The sequence below is a fragment of the Ambystoma mexicanum genome, chromosome 2p (genome assembly GCF_040938575.1).
Source record: "Ambystoma mexicanum isolate Mex_15411 chromosome 2p, UKY_AmexF1_1, whole genome shotgun sequence".
In the NCBI taxonomy this organism is placed as follows: domain Eukaryota; kingdom Metazoa; phylum Chordata; class Amphibia; order Caudata; family Ambystomatidae; genus Ambystoma; species Ambystoma mexicanum.
The window spans coordinates 1501293789-1501312655 of NC_090923.1; positions in this window are offsets into that span (position 1 = coordinate 1501293789).

Sequence of the window (18867 nt, forward strand, 5' to 3'; positions counted from 1 at the left end):
AACATGAAATGTGATATCCAACTCCTTCCCCTTGCAAACCTGAGAGCCTTCCTATAGCATGAGATGTGATATCGAAGTATTTCCCATTCCAATCCTGAGACCCTTCCTATAACATGAGATGTGATATCCAACTCCTTCCCATTCCAACCTGAGACCCTTCCTATAGCATGAGATGGGATATCCAACTACTTCCAAATCCAATCCTGATACCCTTCCGATAGCATGAGATGTGATATCTCAATCCCTCTAATACCAAACCTGAGATCCTTCCTATAACATGAGATGTGATATCAAAATCCTTCCCCTTCCAAACCTGAGACCCTCCCTTTAGCATGAGATGTGATATCCAACTCCTTCCCATTCCAATCCTGAGACCCTTCTGATAGCATGAGATGTGATATTCAATGCCTCTAATACCAAATCTGAGATCCTACCTCTAACATGAAATGTGATATCCAACTCCTTCCCTTTCCAAACGTGAGAGCCTCCCTATAGCATGAGATGGGATATTCAACTCCTTCCCATTCCAATCCTGAGACCCTTCCTATAGCATGAGATGTGATGTCTCAATGCTTCTAATACCAAATCTGAGATCCTTCCTATAACATGAGATGTGATATCCAACTCCTTCCATTCCAATCCTGAGACCCTTCCTATAGCATGGGATGTGATATTTCAATGCTTATACCAAACCTGAAACCCTTCCTATAGCATGAGATGTGCTATCCAAATCCTTCCCATTCCAATCGTGAGACCCTTCCGATAGCATGAGATGTGATATCTCAATGCCTCTAATACCAAACCTGAGATCCTTCCTCTAACATGACATGTGATATCCAAATCCTTCCCTTTCCAAACCTGAGAGCCTACCTATAGCATGAGATGTGATATCCAACTCCTTCCCATTCCAATCCTGAGACTCTTCCTATAGCATGAGATGTGATATCTCAATGCTTATACCAAACCTGAGACCCTTCCTATAGCATGAGATGTGATATCCAAATCCTTCCCATTCCAATCCTGAGACCCTTCCTATAGCATGAGATGTGATATCTCAATGCCTCTAATACCAAACCTGAGATCCTTCCTTGAACATGAAATGTGATATCCCACTCCTTCCCTTTCCAAACCTGAGAGTCTACCTATAGCATGAGATGTGATATCCAAGTCCTTCCCATTCCAATCCTTAGACACTTCCTACAGCATGAGATGTGATATCTCAATGATTCTATTACCAAACCTGAGACCCGTCCTATAACATGAGATGGGATATCCAACTCCTTCCCATTTCAATCCTGAGAAACTTCCGATGGCAGAGATGTGATATCTCAATGCTTAGACCAAACCTGAGACCCTTCCTATAACATAAGATGTGATATCCAACTCCTTCCCGTTCCAAACCTGAGACCCTTTCTATAGCAAGAATCTAATATCCAACTCCTTCCCATTCCAATCCTGAGACCATTCCTATAGCATGAGATGTGATATCTCAATGCTTCTAATACCAAACCTGAGATCCTTCCTATGACATGAGATGTGATATCCAATTCCTTCCCATTCCAAACCTGAGACCCTTCCTATAGCATGAGATGTGATATCTCAATGCTTCTAATACCAAACCTGAGATCCTTCCTATAACATGAGATGTGATATCCAACTCCTTCCCATTCCAATCCTGAGACATTTCTGATAGCATGAGATGTGATATCTCAATGCCTCTAATACCAAACCTGAGATCCTACCTCTAACATGAAATGTGATATCCAACTCCTTCCCCTTGCAAACCTGAGAGCCTTCCTATAGCATGAGATGTGATATCGAAGTATTTCCCATTCCAATCCTGAGACCCTTCCTATAACATGAGATGTGATATCCAACTCCTTCCCATTCCAACCTGAGACCCTTCCTATAGCATGAGATGGGATATCCAACTACTTCCAAATCCAATCCTGATACCCTTCCGATAGCATGAGATGTGATATCGCAATCCCTCTAATACCAAATCTGAGATCCTTCCTATAACATGAGATGTGATATCAAAATCCTTCCCCTTCCAAACCTGAGACCCCCCCTTTAGCATGAGATGTGATATCCAACTCCTTCCCATTCCAATCCTGAGACCCTTCTGATAGCATGAGATGTGATATTCAATGCCTCTAATACCAAACCTGAGATCCTACCTCTAACATGAAATGTGATATCCAACTCCTTCCCTTTCCAAACGTGAGAGCCTCCCTATAGCATGAGATGGGATATTCAAGTCCTTCCCATTCCAATCCTGAGACCCTTCCTATAGCATGAGATGTGATATCTCAATGCTTCTAATACCAAACCTGAGACCCTTCCTATAACATAAGATGGGATATCCAACTCCTTCCCATTCCAATCCTGAGACCCTTCCTATAGCATGAGATGTGATATCCAACTCCTTCCCATTCCAATCCTGAGACCCTTCCTATAGCATGAGATGTGATATCCAAATTCTTCCCATTCCAATCGTGAGACCCTTCCTATAGCATGAGATGTGATATCCAAAACCTTCCCTTTCCAAAACTGAGAGCCTACCTATAGCATGAGATGTGATATCCAACTCCTTCCCATTCCAATCCTGAGACCCTTCCTATAGCATGAGATGTGATATCTCAATGCTTATACCAAACCTGAGACCCTTCCTATAGCATGAGATGTGATATCCAACTCCTTCCCATTCCAATCCTGAGACCCTTCCTATAGCATGAGATGTGATGTCTCAATGCTTCTAATACCAAATCTGAGATCCTTCCTATAACATGAGATGTGATATCCAACTCCTTCCCATTGCAATCTTGAGACCGTTTCTATAGCATGAGATGTGATATCTCAATGCTTATACCAAACCTGAGACCCTTCCTATAGCATGAGATGTGATATCCAAATCCTTCCCATTCCAATCGTGAGACCCTTCCTATAGCATGAGATGTGATATCTCAATGCCTCTAATACCAAACCTGAGATCCTACCTCTATAATGAAATTTGATATGCAACTCCTTCCCCTTCCAAACCTGATAGCCTTCCTATAGCATGAGATGTGATATCCAAGTCCTTCCCATTCCAATCCTGATACCCTTCCTATAACATAAGATGTGATATCCAACTCCTTCCCATTCCAACCTGAGACCCTTCCTATAGCATGAGATGGGATATCCAACTCCTTCCAAATCCAATCCTGATACCCTTCCGATAGCATGAGATGTGATATCCCAATGCTTCTACAAAACCTGAGACCCATACCATGGCATGAGATGTGATATCAAACTCCTTCCCATTCCAATCGTGACACCCTTCCTATAGCTTGAGATGTGATATCCAACTCCTTCCCATTCCAATTCTGAGACCCGTCCTATACCATGGGACTTGATATATCAATGCTTCTCATACCAAACCTGAGACCGGTCCTATAACATGAGATGTGATATCCAAATCCTTCCCCTTCCAAACCTTAGACCCTTCCTTTATCATGAGATGTGATATCCAAGTCATTCCCATTCCAATCCTGAGACCCTTCCTATAGCATGAGATGTGATATCTCAATGCTTCTAATACCAAACCTGAGACCCTTGCTATAACATGAGATGTGATATTCAAGTCCTTCCCATTCCAATCCTGAGACCCTTCCTATAGCATGAGATGTGATATCTCAATGCTTCTAATATCAAACCTGAGACCCTTCCTATAATGAGATGGGATATCCAACTCCTTCCCATTCCAATCCTGAGACCCTTCCGATAGCAGAGATGTGATATCTCAATGCTTATACCAAACCTGAGACCCTTCCTATGGCATGAGATGTCAAATACAACTCCTTCCGATTCCAATCCTGAGACCCTTCCTATAGCATGAGATGTGATATCTCAATGCTTCTAATAATAAACCTGAGATCCTTCCTATAACATGAGATGTGATATCCAACTCCTTCCCATTCCAAACCTGAGACCCTTCCGATTGCATGAGATGTGATATCAAACTCCTTCCCATTCCAATCCTGAGACCCTTCCTATACCATGAGATGTGATATCTCAATGCTTCTAATACCAAACCTGACACCCGTCCTAAAACATGAGATGTGATGTCCAAATCCTTCCCCTTCCAAACCTGAGATCTTTCCTTTAGCATGAGATGTGATATCCAACTCCTTCCCATTCCAATCCTGAGACCCTTCCTATACCATGAGATGAGATGTGATATCTCAATGCTTCTAATAACAAACCTGACACCCGTCCTAAAACATGAGATGTGATGTCCAAATCCTTCCCCTTCCAAACCTGAGATCTTTCCTTTAGCATGAGATGTGATATCCAACTCCTTCCCATTCCAATCCTGAGACCCTTCCTATACCATGAGATGTGATATCTCAATGCTTCTAATACCAAACCTGACACCCGTCCTAAAACATGAGATGTGATGTCCAAATCCTTCCCCTTCCAAACCTGAGATCTTTCCTTTAGCATGAGATGTGATATCCAACTCCTTCCCATTCCAATCCTGAGACCCTTCCTATAGCATGATATGTGATATCACAATTTTTCTAATACCAAACCTGAGATCCTTCCTATAACATGAGATGTGTATCCAACTCCTTCCCATTCCAAACCTGAGACCCTTCCTATAGCCTGCGATGTGATATCTTAATGCTTCTAAAACCAAACCTGAGAACCATCCAATAACATATGTGAAATCCAAATCCTTCCCTTTCCAAACCTGAGACCCTTCCGATAGCATTAGATGTGATATCTCAATGCTTCTAAAACCAAACATGAGAACCATCCTATAACATGAGATGTGAAATCCAAATCCTTCCCTTTCCAAACCTGAGACCCTCCCTGTAGCATAAGATGTGATATCTAAGTCCTTCCCATTCCTATCCTGAGACCCTTCCGATAGCAGAGATGTGATATCTCAATGCTTGGACCAAACCTGAGACCCTTCCTATGGCATGAGATGTGATATCCAACTCCTTCCCATTCCAATCTTGAGACCCTTCCTATAGCATGAGATGTGATATCTCAATGCTTCTATCAAACCTGAGTCCCTTCCTTTAGCATGAGATGTGATATCCAACTCCTTCCCATTCCAATCCTGAGACCCTTCCTATAGCATGAGATGTGATATTTCAAAGCTTCTAATACCAAACCTGGGACCCGTCCTATAACATGAGATATGATATCCAAATCCTTCCCCTTCCAAACCTGAGACCCTTCCTTTAGCATGAGATGTGATATCTCAATGTTTCTAATAAAAAACCTGAGACTCTTCCTATAGCAAGAGATGTGATATCCAAATCCTTCCCATTCCAATCCTGAGACCCTTCCTATAACATGAGATGTGATATCTCAATGCCTCTAAAACCAAACCTGAGATTCTTCCTATAACATGAGATGTGATATCTCAATGCTTCTAATACCAAACCTGAGACCCTCCCTTTAGCATGAGATGTGATATCCGACTCCTTCCCATTCCAATCCCGAGACCCTTCTGATAGCATGAGATGTGATATCTCAATGCCTCTAATACCAAACCAGAGATTCTTCCTATAACATGAGATGTGATATCTCAATGCTTCTAATACCAAACCTGAGACCCTCCCTTTAGCATGAGATGTGATATCCGACTCCTTCCCATTCCAATCCTGAGACCCTTCTGATAGCATGAGATGTGATATCTCAATGCTTCTAATACCAAACCTGAGACCCTTCCTATAACATAAGATGGGATATCCAACTCCTTCCCATTCCAATCCTGAGACCCTTCCGATAGCAGAGATGTGATATCTCAATGCTTATACCAAACCTGAGACCCTTCCTGTGGCATGAGATGTCATATCCAACTCCTTCCCATTCCAATCCTGAGACCCTTCCTATAGCATGCTATGTGTTATCACAATTTTTCTAATACCAAACCTGAGATCCTTCCTATAACATGAGATGTGTATCCAACTCCTTCCCATTCCAAAACCTGAGACCCTTCCTATAGCATGAGATGTGATATCTTAATGCTTCTAAAACCAAACCTGAGAACCATCCAATAACATATGTGAAATCCAAATCCTTCCCTTTCCAAACCTGAGACCCTTCCTATACCATGAGATGTGATATCTCAATGCTTCTAATACCAAACCTGAGACCCGTCCTAAAACATGAGATGTGAGATCCAAATCCTTCCCCCTCCAAACCTGAGAACCTTCCTATAGCTTGAGATGTGATATCAAACTCCTTCCCATTCCAATCCTGAGATAGCTTGAGATGTGATATCCAACTCCTTCCCATTCCTATCCTGAGACCCTTCCGATAGCAGAGATGTGATATCTCAATGCTTGTACCAAACCTGAGACCCTTCCTATGGCATGAGATGTGATATCCAACTCCTTCCCATTCCAATCCTGAGACCCTTCCTATAGCATGAGATGTGATATCTCAATGCTTATACCAAACCTGAGACCCTTCCTATAGCATGAGATGTGATATCCAAATCCTTCCCATTCCAATCCTGAGACCCTTCCTATAGTATGAGATGTGATATCTCAATATCTCTAATACCAAACCTGAGATCCTTCCTTGAACATGAAATGTGATATCCCACTCCTTCCCTTTCCAAGCCTGAGAGTCTACCTATAGCATGAGATGTGATATCCAAGTCCTTCCCATTCCAATCCTTAGACACTTCCTACAGCATGAGATGTGATATCTCAATGATTCTATTACCAAACCTGAGACCGGTCCTATAACATGAGCTGGGATATCCAACTCCTTCCCATTTCAATCCTGAGAAACTTCTGATAGCAGAGATGTGATATCTCAATGCTTAGACCAAACCTGAGACCCTTCCTATAACATGAGATGTGATATCCAACTCCTTCCCGTTCCAAACCTGAGACCCTTTCTATAGCAAGAATCTAATATCCAACTCCTTCCCATTCCAATCCCGAGACCATTCCTATAGCATGAGATGTGATATCTCAATGCTTCTAATACCAAACCTGAGATCCTTCCTATGACATGAGATGTGATATCCAACTCCTTCCCCTTGCAAACCTGAGAGCCTTCCTATAGCATGAGATGTGATATCGAAGTATTTCCCATTCCAATCCTGAGACCCTTCCTATAACATGAGATGTGATATCCAACTCCTTCCCATTCCAACCTGAGACCCTTCCTATAGCATGAGATGGGATATCCAACTACTTCCAAATCTAATCCTGATACCCTTCCGATAGCATGAGATGTGATATCTCAATCCCTCTAATACCAAACCTGAGATCCTTCCTATAACATGAGATGTGATATCAAAATCCTTCCCCTTCCAAACCTGAGACCCTCCCTTTAGCATGAGATGTGATATCCAACTCCTTCCCATTCCAATCCTGAGACCCTTCTGATAGCATGAGATGTGATATTCAATGCCTCTAATACCAAACCTGAGATCCTACCTCTAACATGAAATGTGATATCCAACTCCTTCCCTTTCCAAACGTGAGAGCCTCCCTATAGCATGAGATGGGATGTTCAAGTCCTTCCCATTCCAATCCTGAGACCCTTCCTATAGCATGAGATGTGATATCTCAATGCTTCTAATACCAAACCTGAGACCCTTCCTATAACATAAGATGGGATATCCAACTCCTTCCCATTCTAATCCTGAGACCCTTCCGATAGCAGAGATGTGATATCTCAATGCTGATACCAAACCTGAGACCCTTCCTATGGCATGAGATGTCATATACAACTCCTTCCCATTCCAATCCTGAGACCCTTCCTATAGCATGAGATGTGATATCTCAATGCGTATACCAAACCTGAGACCCTTCCTATAGCATGAGATGTGATATCCAACTCCTTCCCATTCCAATCCTGAGACCCTTCCTATAACATGAGATGTGATGTCTCAATGCTTCTAATACCAAACCTGAGATCCTTCCTATGGCATGAGATGTCATATAAAACTCCTTCCCATTCCATTCCTGAGACCCTTCGTATAGCATGAGATGTGATATCCAACTCCTTCCCATTCCAATCCTGAGACCCTTCCTATAGCATGAGATGTGATATCCAAATCCTTCCCATTCCAATCGTGAGACCCTTCCTATAGCATGAGATGTGATATCCAAAACCTTCCCTTTCCAAAACTGAGAGCCTACCTATAGCATGAAATGTGATATCCAACTCCTTCCCATTCCAATCCTGAGACCCTTCCTATAGCATGAGATGTGATATCTCAATGCTTATACCAAACCTGAGACCCTTCCTATAGCATGAGATGTGATATCCAAATCCTTCCCATTCCAATCCTGAGACCCTTCCTATAGCATGAGATGTGATATCCAAATCCTTCCCCTTCCAAACCTGAGACCCTCCCTTTAGCATGAGATGTGATATCCGACTCCTTCCCATTCCAATCCCGAGACCCTTCTGATAGCATGAGATGTGATATCTCAATGCCTCTAATACCAAACCAGAGATTCTTCCTATAACATGAGATGTGATATCTCAATGCTTCTAATACCAAACCTGAGATCCTTCCTATAACATGAGATGTGTATCCAACTCCTTCCCATTCCAAAACCTGAGACCCTTCCTATAGCATGAGATGTGATATCTTAATGCTTCTAAAACCAAACCTGAGAACCATCCAATAACATATGTGAAATCCAAATCCTTCCCTTTCCAAACCTGAGACCCTTCCGATAGCATTAGATGTGATATCTCAATGCTTCTAAAACCAAACATGAGAACCATCCTATAACATGAGATGTGAAATCCAAATCCTTCCCTTTCCAAACCTGAGACCCTTCCTATAGCTTGAGATGTGATATCAAACTCCTTCCCATTCCAATCCTGTGATAGCTTGAGATGTGATATCCAACTCCTTCCCATTCCAATCCTGAGACCCTTCCTATACCATGAGATGTGATATCTCAATGCTTCTAATACCAAACCTGAGACCCGTCCTAAAACATGAGATGTGAGATCCAAATCCTTCCCCCTCCAAACCTGAGAACCTTCCTATAGCTTGAGATGTGATATCAAACTCCTTCCCATTCCAATCCTGAGATAGCTTGAGATGTGATATCCAACTCCTTCCCATTCCTATCCTGAGACCCTTCCGATAGCAGAGATGTGATATCTCAATGCTTGTACCAAACCTGAGACCCTTCCTATGGCATGAGATGTGATATCCAACTCCTTCCCATTCCAATCCTGAGACCCTTCCTATAGCATGAGATGTGATATCTCAATGCTTATACCAAACCTGAGACCCTTCCTATAGCATGAGATGTGATATCCAAATCCTTCCCATTCCAATCCTGAGACCCTTCCTATAGTATGAGATGTGATATCTCAATGCCTCTAATACCAAACCTGATATCCTTCCTTGAACATGAAATGTGATATCCCACTCCTTCCCTTTCCAAGCCTGAGAGTCTACCTATAGCATGAGATGTGATATCCAAGTCCTTCCCATTCCAATCCTTAGACACTTCCTACAGCATGAGATGTGATATCTCAATGATTCTATTACCAAACCTGAGACCCGTCCTATAACATGAGATGGGATATCCAACTCCTTCCCATTTCAATCCTGAGAAACTTCTGATAGCAGAGATGTGATATCTCAATGCTTAGACCAAACCTGAGACCCTTCCTATAACATGAGATGTGATATCCAACTCCTTCCCGTTCCAAACCTGAGACCCTTTGTATAGCAAGAATCTAATATCCAACTCCTTCCCATTCCAATCCCGAGACCATTCCTATAGCATGAGATGTGATATCTCAATGCTTCTAATACCAAACCTGAGATCCTTCCTATGACATGAGATGTGATATCCAACTCCTTCCCCTTGCAAACCTGAGAGCCTTCCTATAGCATGAGATGTGATATCGAAGTATTTCCCATTCCAATCCTGAGACCCTTCCTATAACATGAGATGTGATATCCAACTCCTTCCCATTCCAACCTGAGACCCTTCCTATAGCATGAGATGGGATATCCAACTACTTCCAAATCCAATCCTGATACCCTTCCGATAGCATGAGATGTGATATCTCAATCCCTCTAATACCAAACCTGAGATCCTTCCTATAACATGAGATGTGATATCAAAATCCTTCCCCTTCCAAACCTGAGACCCTCCCTTTAGCATGAGATGTGATATCCAACTCCTTCCCATTCCAATCCTGAGACCCTTCTGATAGCATGAGATGTGATATTCAATGCCTCTAATACCAAACCTGAGATCCTACCTCTAACATGAAATGTGATATCTAACTCCTTCCCTTTCCAAACGTGAGAGCCTCCCTATAGCATGAGATGGGATATTCAAGTCCTTCCCATTCCAATCCTGAGACCCTTCCTATAGCATGAGATGTGATATCTCAATGCTTCTAATACCAAACCTGAGACCCTTCCTATAACATAAAATGGGATATCCAACTCCTTCCCATTCCAATCCTGAGACCCTTCCGATAGCAGAGATGTGATATCTCAATGCTGATACCAAACCTGAGACCCTTCCTATGGCATGAGATGTCATATACAACTCCTTCCCATTCCAATCCTGAGACCCTTCCTATAGCATGAGATGTGATATCTCAATGCGTATACCAAACCTGAGACCCTTCCTATAGCATGAGATGTGATATCCAACTCCTTCCCATTCCAATCCTGAGACCCTTCCTATAACATGAGATGTGATGTCTCAATGCTTCTAATACCAAACCTGAGATCCTTCCTATGGCATGAGATGTCATATAAAACTCCTTCCCATTCCATTCCTGAGACCCTTCGTATAGCATGAGATGTGATATCCAACTCCTTCCCATTCCAATCCTGAGACCCTTCCTATAGCATGAGATGTGATATCCAAATCCTTCCCATTCCAATCGTGAGACCCTTCCAATAGCATGAGATGTGATATCCAAAACCTTCCCTTTCCAAAACTGAGAGCCTACCTATAGCATGAAATGTGATATCCAACTCCTTCCCATTCCAATCCTGAGACCCTTCCTATAGCATGAGATGTGATATCTTAATGCTTATACCAAACCTGAGACCCTTCCTATAGCATGAGATGTGATATCCAAATCCTTCCCATTCCAATCCTGAGACCCTTCCTATAGCATGAGATGTGATATCCAAATCCTTCCCCTTCCAAACCTGAGACCCTCCCTTTAGCATGAGATGTGATATCCAACTCCTTCCCATTCCAATCCTGAGACCCTTCTGATAGCATGCGATGTTATATCTCAATGCCTCTAATACCAAACCTGAGATCCTACCTCTAACATGAAATGTGATATCCAACTCCTTCCCCTTCTAAACCTGGGAGCCTTCCTATAACATGAGATGTGATATCGAAGTGCTTCCCATTCCAATCCTGAGACCCTTCCTATAACATGAGATGTGATATCCAACTCCTTCCCATTCCAATCCTGAGACCCTTCCTATAGCATGAGATGTGATGTCTCAATGCTTCTAATACCAAATCTGAGATCCTTCCTATAACATGAGATGTGATATCCAACTCCTTCCCATTGCAATCTTGAGACCGTTTCTATAGCATGAGATGTGATATCTCAATGCTTATACCAAACCTGAGACCCTTCCTATAGCATGAGATGTGATATCCAAATCCTTCCCATTCCAATCGTGAGACCCTTCCTATAGCATGAGATGTGATATCTCAATGCCTCTAATACCAAACCTGAGATCCTACCTCTAAAATGAAATTTGATATGCAACTCCTTCCCCTTCCAAACCTGATAGCCTTCCTATAGCATGAGATGTGATATCCAAGTCCTTCCCATTCCAATCCTGATACCCTTCCTATAACATGAGATGTGATATTCAATTCCTTCCCATTCCAACCTGAGACCCTTCCTATAGCATGAGATGGGATATCCAACTCCTTCCAAATCCAATCCTGATACCCTTCCGATAGCATGAGATGTGATATCCCAATGCTTCTACAAAACCTGAGACCCATACCATGGCATGAGATGTGATATCAAACTCCTTCCCATTCCAATCCTGACACCCTTCCCATAGCTTGAGATGTGATATCCAACTCCTTCCCATTCCAATTCTGAGACCCGTCCTATACCATGGGACTTGATATCTCAATGCTTCTAATACCAAACCTGACACCGGTCCTATAACATGAGATGTGATATCCAAATCCTTCCCCTTCCAAACCTTAGACCCTTCCTTTATCATTAGATGTGATATCCAAGTCGTTCCCATTCCAATCCTGAGACCCTTCCTATAGCATGAGATGTGATATCTCAATGCTTCTAATACCAAACCTGAGACCCTTGCTATAACATGAGATGTGATATTCAAGTCCTTCCCATTCCAATCCTGAGACCCTTCCTATAGCATGAGATGTGATATCTCAATGCTTCTAATACCAAACCTGAGACCCTTCCTATAATGAGATGGGATATCCAACTCCTTCCCATTCCAATCCTGAGACCCTTCCGATAGCAGAGATGTGATATCTCAATGCTTACACCAAACCTGAGACCCTTCCTATGGCATGAGATGTCAAATACAACTCCTTCCGATTCCAATCCTGAGACCCTTCCTATAGCATGAGATGTGATATCTCAATGCTTCTAATAATAAACCTGAGATCCTTCCTATAACATGAGATGTGATATCCAACTCCTTCCCATTCCAAACCTGAGACCCTTCCGATTGCATGAGATGTGATATCAAACTCCTTCCCATTCCAATCCTGAGATAGCTTGAGATGTGATATCCAACTCCTTCCCATTCCAATCCTGAGACCCTTCCTATACCATGAGATGTGATATCTCAATGCTTCTAATACCAAACCTGACACCCGTCCTAAAACATGAGATGTGAGATCCAAATCCTTCCCCTTCCAAACCTGAGATCTTTCCTTTAGCATGAGATGTGATATCCAACTCCTTCCCTTTCCAATCCTGAGACCCTTCCTATAGCATGATATGTGATATCACAATTTTTCTAATACCAAACCTGAGATCCTTCCTATAACATGAGATGTGTATCTAACTCTTTCCCATTCCAAACCTGAGACCCTTCCTATAGCCCGAGATGTGATATCTTAATGCTTCTAAAACCAAACCTGAGAACCATCCAATAACATATGTGAAATCCAAATCCTTCCCTTTCCAAACCTGAGACCCTTCCGATAGCATTACATGTGATATCTCAATGCTTCTAAAACCAAACATGAGAACCATCCTATAACATGAGATGTGAAATCCAAATCCTTCCCTTTCCAAACCTTAGACCCTCCCTATAGCATGGGATGTGATATCTAAGTCCTTCCCATTCCTATCCTGAGACCCTTCCGATAGCAGAGATGTGATATCTCAATGCTTGGACCAAACCTGAGACCCTTCCTATGACATGAGATGTGATATCCAACTCCTTCCCATTCCAATCCTGAGACCCTTCCTATAGCATGAGATGTGATATCTCAATGCTTCTATCAAACCTGAGTCCCTTCCTTTAGCATGAGATGTGATATCCAACTCCTTCCCATTCCAATCCTGAGACCCTTCCTATAGCATGAGATGTCATATTTCAAAGCTTCTAATACCAAACCTGGGACCCGTCCTATAACATGAGATATGATATCCAAATCCTTCCCCTTCCAAACCTGAGACCCTTCCTTTAGCATGAGATGTGATATCCAAATCCTTCCCATTCAAATCCTGAAACCCTTCCTATAGCATGAGATGTGATATCTCAATGTTTCTAATAAAACACCTGAGACTCTTCCTATAGCAAGAGATGTGATATCCAAATCCTTCCCATTCCAATCCTGAGACCCTTCCTATAACATGAGATGTGATATCTCAATGCTTCTAATACCAAACCTGAGACCTTCCCTTTAGCATGAGATGTGATATCCGACTCCTTCCCATTCCAATCCTGAGACCCTTCTGATAGCATGAGAATGATATCTCAATGCCTCTAATACCAAACCAGAGATTCTTCCTATAACATGAGATGTGATATCTCAATGCTTCTAATACCAAACCTGAGACCTTCCCTTTAGCATGAGATGTGATATCCGACTCCTTCCCATTCCAATCCTGAGACCCTTCTGATAGCATGAGAATGATATCTCAATGCCTCTAATACCAAACCAGAGATTCTTCCTATAACATGAGATGTTATATCTCAATGCTTCTAATACCAATCCTGAGACCCTTCTGATAGCATGAGATGTGATATCTCAATGCTTCTAACACCAAACCTGAGACCCTTCCTATAACATAAGATGGGATATCCAACTCCTTCCCATTCCAATCCTGAGACCCTTCCGATAGCAGAGATGTGATATCTCAATGCTTATACCAAACCTGAGACCCTTCCTGTGGCATATGTGATATCCAACTCCTTCCCATTCCAAACATGAGACCCTTCCTATAGCAAGAGTGTAATATCCAACTCCTTCCCATTCCAATCCTGAGACCATTCCTATAGCATGAGATGTGATATCTCAATGCTTCTAATACCAAACCTGAGATCCTTCCTATGACATGAGATGTGATATCCAATTCCTCCCCATTCCAAACCTGAGAACCTTCCTACAGCATGCGATGTGATATCTCAATGCTTCTAATACCAAACCTGAGACCAGTCCTATAACATGAGATTGGATATCCAACTCCTTCCCCTTCCAAACCTGAGACCCTTCCTATAGCATGAGATGTGATATCCAACTTCTTCCCATTCCAATCCTGAGACCCTTCCTATAACATGAGATGTGATGTCTCAATGCTTCTAATACCAAACCTGAGATATTTCCTATAACATGAGATGTGATATCCAACTCCTTCCCATTCTAATCCTGAGACCCTTCCTATAGCATGAGATGTGCTATCTCAATGCTTATACCAAACCTGAGACCCTTCCTAAAGCTTGAGATGTGATATCCAACTCCTTCCCATTCCAATCCTGAGACCCTTCCTATAACATGAGATGTGATATCCAACTCCTTCCCATTCTAACCTGAGACCCTTCCTACAGCATGAGATGGGATATCCAACTACTTCCAAATCCAATCCTGATACCCTTCCGATAGCATGAGATGTGATATCGCAATCCCTCTAATACCAAATCTGAGATCCTTCCTATAACATGAGATGTGATATCAAAATCCTTCCCCTTCCAAACCTGAGACCCCCCCTTTAGCATGAGATGTGATATCCAACTCCTTCCCATTCCAATCCTGAGACCCTTCTGATAGCATGAGATGTGATATTCAATGCCTCTAATACCAAACCTGAGATCCTACCTCTAACATGAAATGTGATATCCAACTCCTTCCCTTTCCAAACGTGAGAGCCTCCCTATAGCATGAGATGGGATATTCAAGTCCTTCCCATTCCAATCCTGAGACCCTTCCTATAGCATGAGATGTGATATCTCAATGCTTCTAATACCAAACCTGAGACCCTTCCTATAACATAAGATGGGATATCCAACTCCTTCCCATTCCAATCCTGAGACCCTTCCTATAGCATGAGATGTGATATCCAACTCCTTCCCATTCCAATCCTGAGACCCTTCCTATAGCATGAGATGTGATATCCAAATTCTTCCCATTCCAATCGTGAGACCCTTCCTATAGCATGAGATGTGATATCCAAAACCTTCCCTTTCCAAAACTGAGAGCCTACCTATAGCATGAGATGTGATATCCAACTCCTTCCCATTCCAATCCTGAGACCCTTCCTATAGCATGAGATGTGATATCTCAATGCTTATACCAAACCTGAGACCCTTCCTATAGCATGAGATGTGATATCGAACTCCTTCCCATTCCAATCCTGAGACCCTTCTGATAGCATGAGATGTTATATCTCAATGCCTCTAATAACAAACCTGAGATCCTACCTCTAACATGAAATGTGATATCCAACTCCTTCCCCTTCTAAACCTGGGAGCCTTCCTATAACATGAGATGTGATATCGAAGTGCTTCCCATTCCAATCCTGAGACCCTTCCTATAACATGAGATGTGATATCCAACTCCTTCCCATTCCAATCCTGAGACCCTTCCTATAGCATGAGATGTGATGTCTCAATGCTTCTAATACCAAATCTGAGATCCTTCCTATAACATGAGATGTGATATCCAACTCCTTCCCATTGCAATCTTGAGACCGTTTCTATAGCATGAGATGTGATATCTCAATGCTTATACCAAACCTGAGACCCTTCCTATAGCATGAGATGTGATATCCAAATCCTTCCCATTCCAATCGTGAGACCCTTCCTATAGCATGAGATGTGATATCTCAATGCCTCTAATACCAAACCTGAGATCCTACCTCTATAATGAAATTTGATATGCAACTCCTTCCCCTTCCAAACCTGATAGCCTTCCTATAGCATGAGATGTGATATCCAAGTCCTTCCCATTCCAATCCTGATACCCTTCCTATAACATAAGATGTGATATCCAACTCCTTCCCATTCCAACCTGAGACCCTTCCTATAGCATGAGATGGGATATCCAACTCCTTCCAAATCCAATCCTGATACCCTTCCGATAGCATGAGATGTGATATCCCAATGCTTCTACAAAACCTGAGACCCATACCATGGCATGAGATGTGATATCAAACTCCTTCCCATTCCAATCCTGACACCCTTCCTATAGCTTGAGATGTGATATCCAACTCCTTCCCATTCCAATTCTGAGACCCGTCCTATACCATGGGACTTGATATATCAATGCTTCTCATACCAAACCTGAGACCGGTCCTATAACATGAGATGTGATATCCAAATCCTTCCCCTTCCAAACCTTAGACCCTTCCTTTATCATGAGATGTGATATCCAAGTCATTCCCATTCCAATCCTGAGACCCTTCCTATAGCATGAGATGTGATATCTCAATGCTTCTAATACCAAACCTGAGACCCTTGCTATAACATGAGATGTGATATTCAAGTCCTTCCCATTCCAATCCTGAGACCCTTCCTATAGCATGAGATGTGATATCTCAATGCTTCTAATATCAAACCTGAGACCCTTCCTATAATGAGATGGGATATCCAACTCCTTCCCATTCCAATCCTGAGACCCTTCCGATAGCAGAGATGTGATATCTCAATGCTTATACCAAACCTGAGACCCTTCCTATGGCATGAGATGTCAAATACAACTCCTTCCGATTCCAATCCTGAGACCCTTCCTATAGCATGAGATGTGATATCTCAATGCTTCTAATAATAAACCTGAGATCCTTCCTATAACATGAGATGTGATATCCAACTCCTTCCCATTCCAAACCTGAGACCCTTCCGATTGCATGAGATGTGATATCAAACTCCTTCCCATTCCAATCCTGAGACCCTTCCTATACCATGAGATGTGATATCTCAATGCTTCTAATACCAAACCTGACACCCGTCCTAAAACATGAGATGTGATGTCCAAATCCTTCCCCTTCCAAACCTGAGATCTTTCCTTTAGCATGAGATGTGATATCCAACTCCTTCCCATTCCAATCCTGAGACCCTTCCTATACCATGAGATGAGATGTGATATCTCAATGCTTCTAATAACAAACCTGACACCCGTCCTAAAACATGAGATGTGATGTCCAAATCCTTCCCCTTCCAAACCTGAGATCTTTCCTTTAGCATGAGATGTGATATCCAACTCCTTCCCATTCCAATCCTGAGACCCTTCCTATACCATGAGATGTGATATCTCAATGCTTCTAATACCAAACCTGACACCCGTCCTAAAACATGAGATGTGATGTCCAAATCCTTCCCCTTCCAAACCTGAGATCTTTCCTTTAGCATGAGATGTGATATCCAACTCCTTCCCATTCCAATCCTGAGACCCTTCCTATAGCATGATATGTGATATCACAATTTTTCTAATACCAAACCTGAGATCCTTCCTATAACATGAGATGTGTATCCAACTCCTTCCCATTCCAAACCTGAGACCCTTCCTATAGCCTGCGATGTGATATCTTAATGCTTCTAAAACCAAACCTGAGAACCATCCAATAACATATGTGAAATCCAAATCCTTCCCTTTCCAAACCTGAGACCCTTCCGATAGCATTAGATGTGATATCTCAATGCTTCTAAAACCAAACATGAGAACCATCCTATAACATGAGATGTGAAATCCAAATCCTTCCCTTTCCAAACCTGAGACCCTCCCTATAGCATAAGATGTGATATCTAAGTCCTTCCCATTCCTATCCTGAGACCCTTCCGATAGCAGAGATGTGATATCTCAATGCTTGGACCAAACCTGAGACCCTTCCTATGGCATGAGATGTGATATCCAACTCCTTCCCATTCCAATCTTGAGACCCTTCCTATAGCATGAGATGTGATATCTCAATGCTTCTATCAAACCTGAGTCCCTTCCTTTAGCATGAGATGTGATATCCAACTCCTTCCCATTCCAATCCTGAGACCCTTCCTATAGCATGAGATGTGATATTTCAAAGCTTCTAATACCAAACCTGGGACCCGTCCTATAACATGAGATATGATATCCAAATCCTTCCCCTTCCAAACCTGAGACCCTTCCTTTAGCATGAGATGTGATATCTCAATGTTTCTAATAAAAAACCTGAGACTCTTCCTATAGCAAGAGATGTGATATCCAAATCCTTCCCATTCCAATCCTGAGACCCTTCCTATAACATGAGATGTGATATCTCAATGCCTCTAAAACCAAACCTGAGATTCTTCCTATAACATGAGATGTGATATCTCAATGCTTCTAATACCAAACCTGAGACCCTCCCTTTAGCATGAGATGTGATATCCGACTCCTTCCC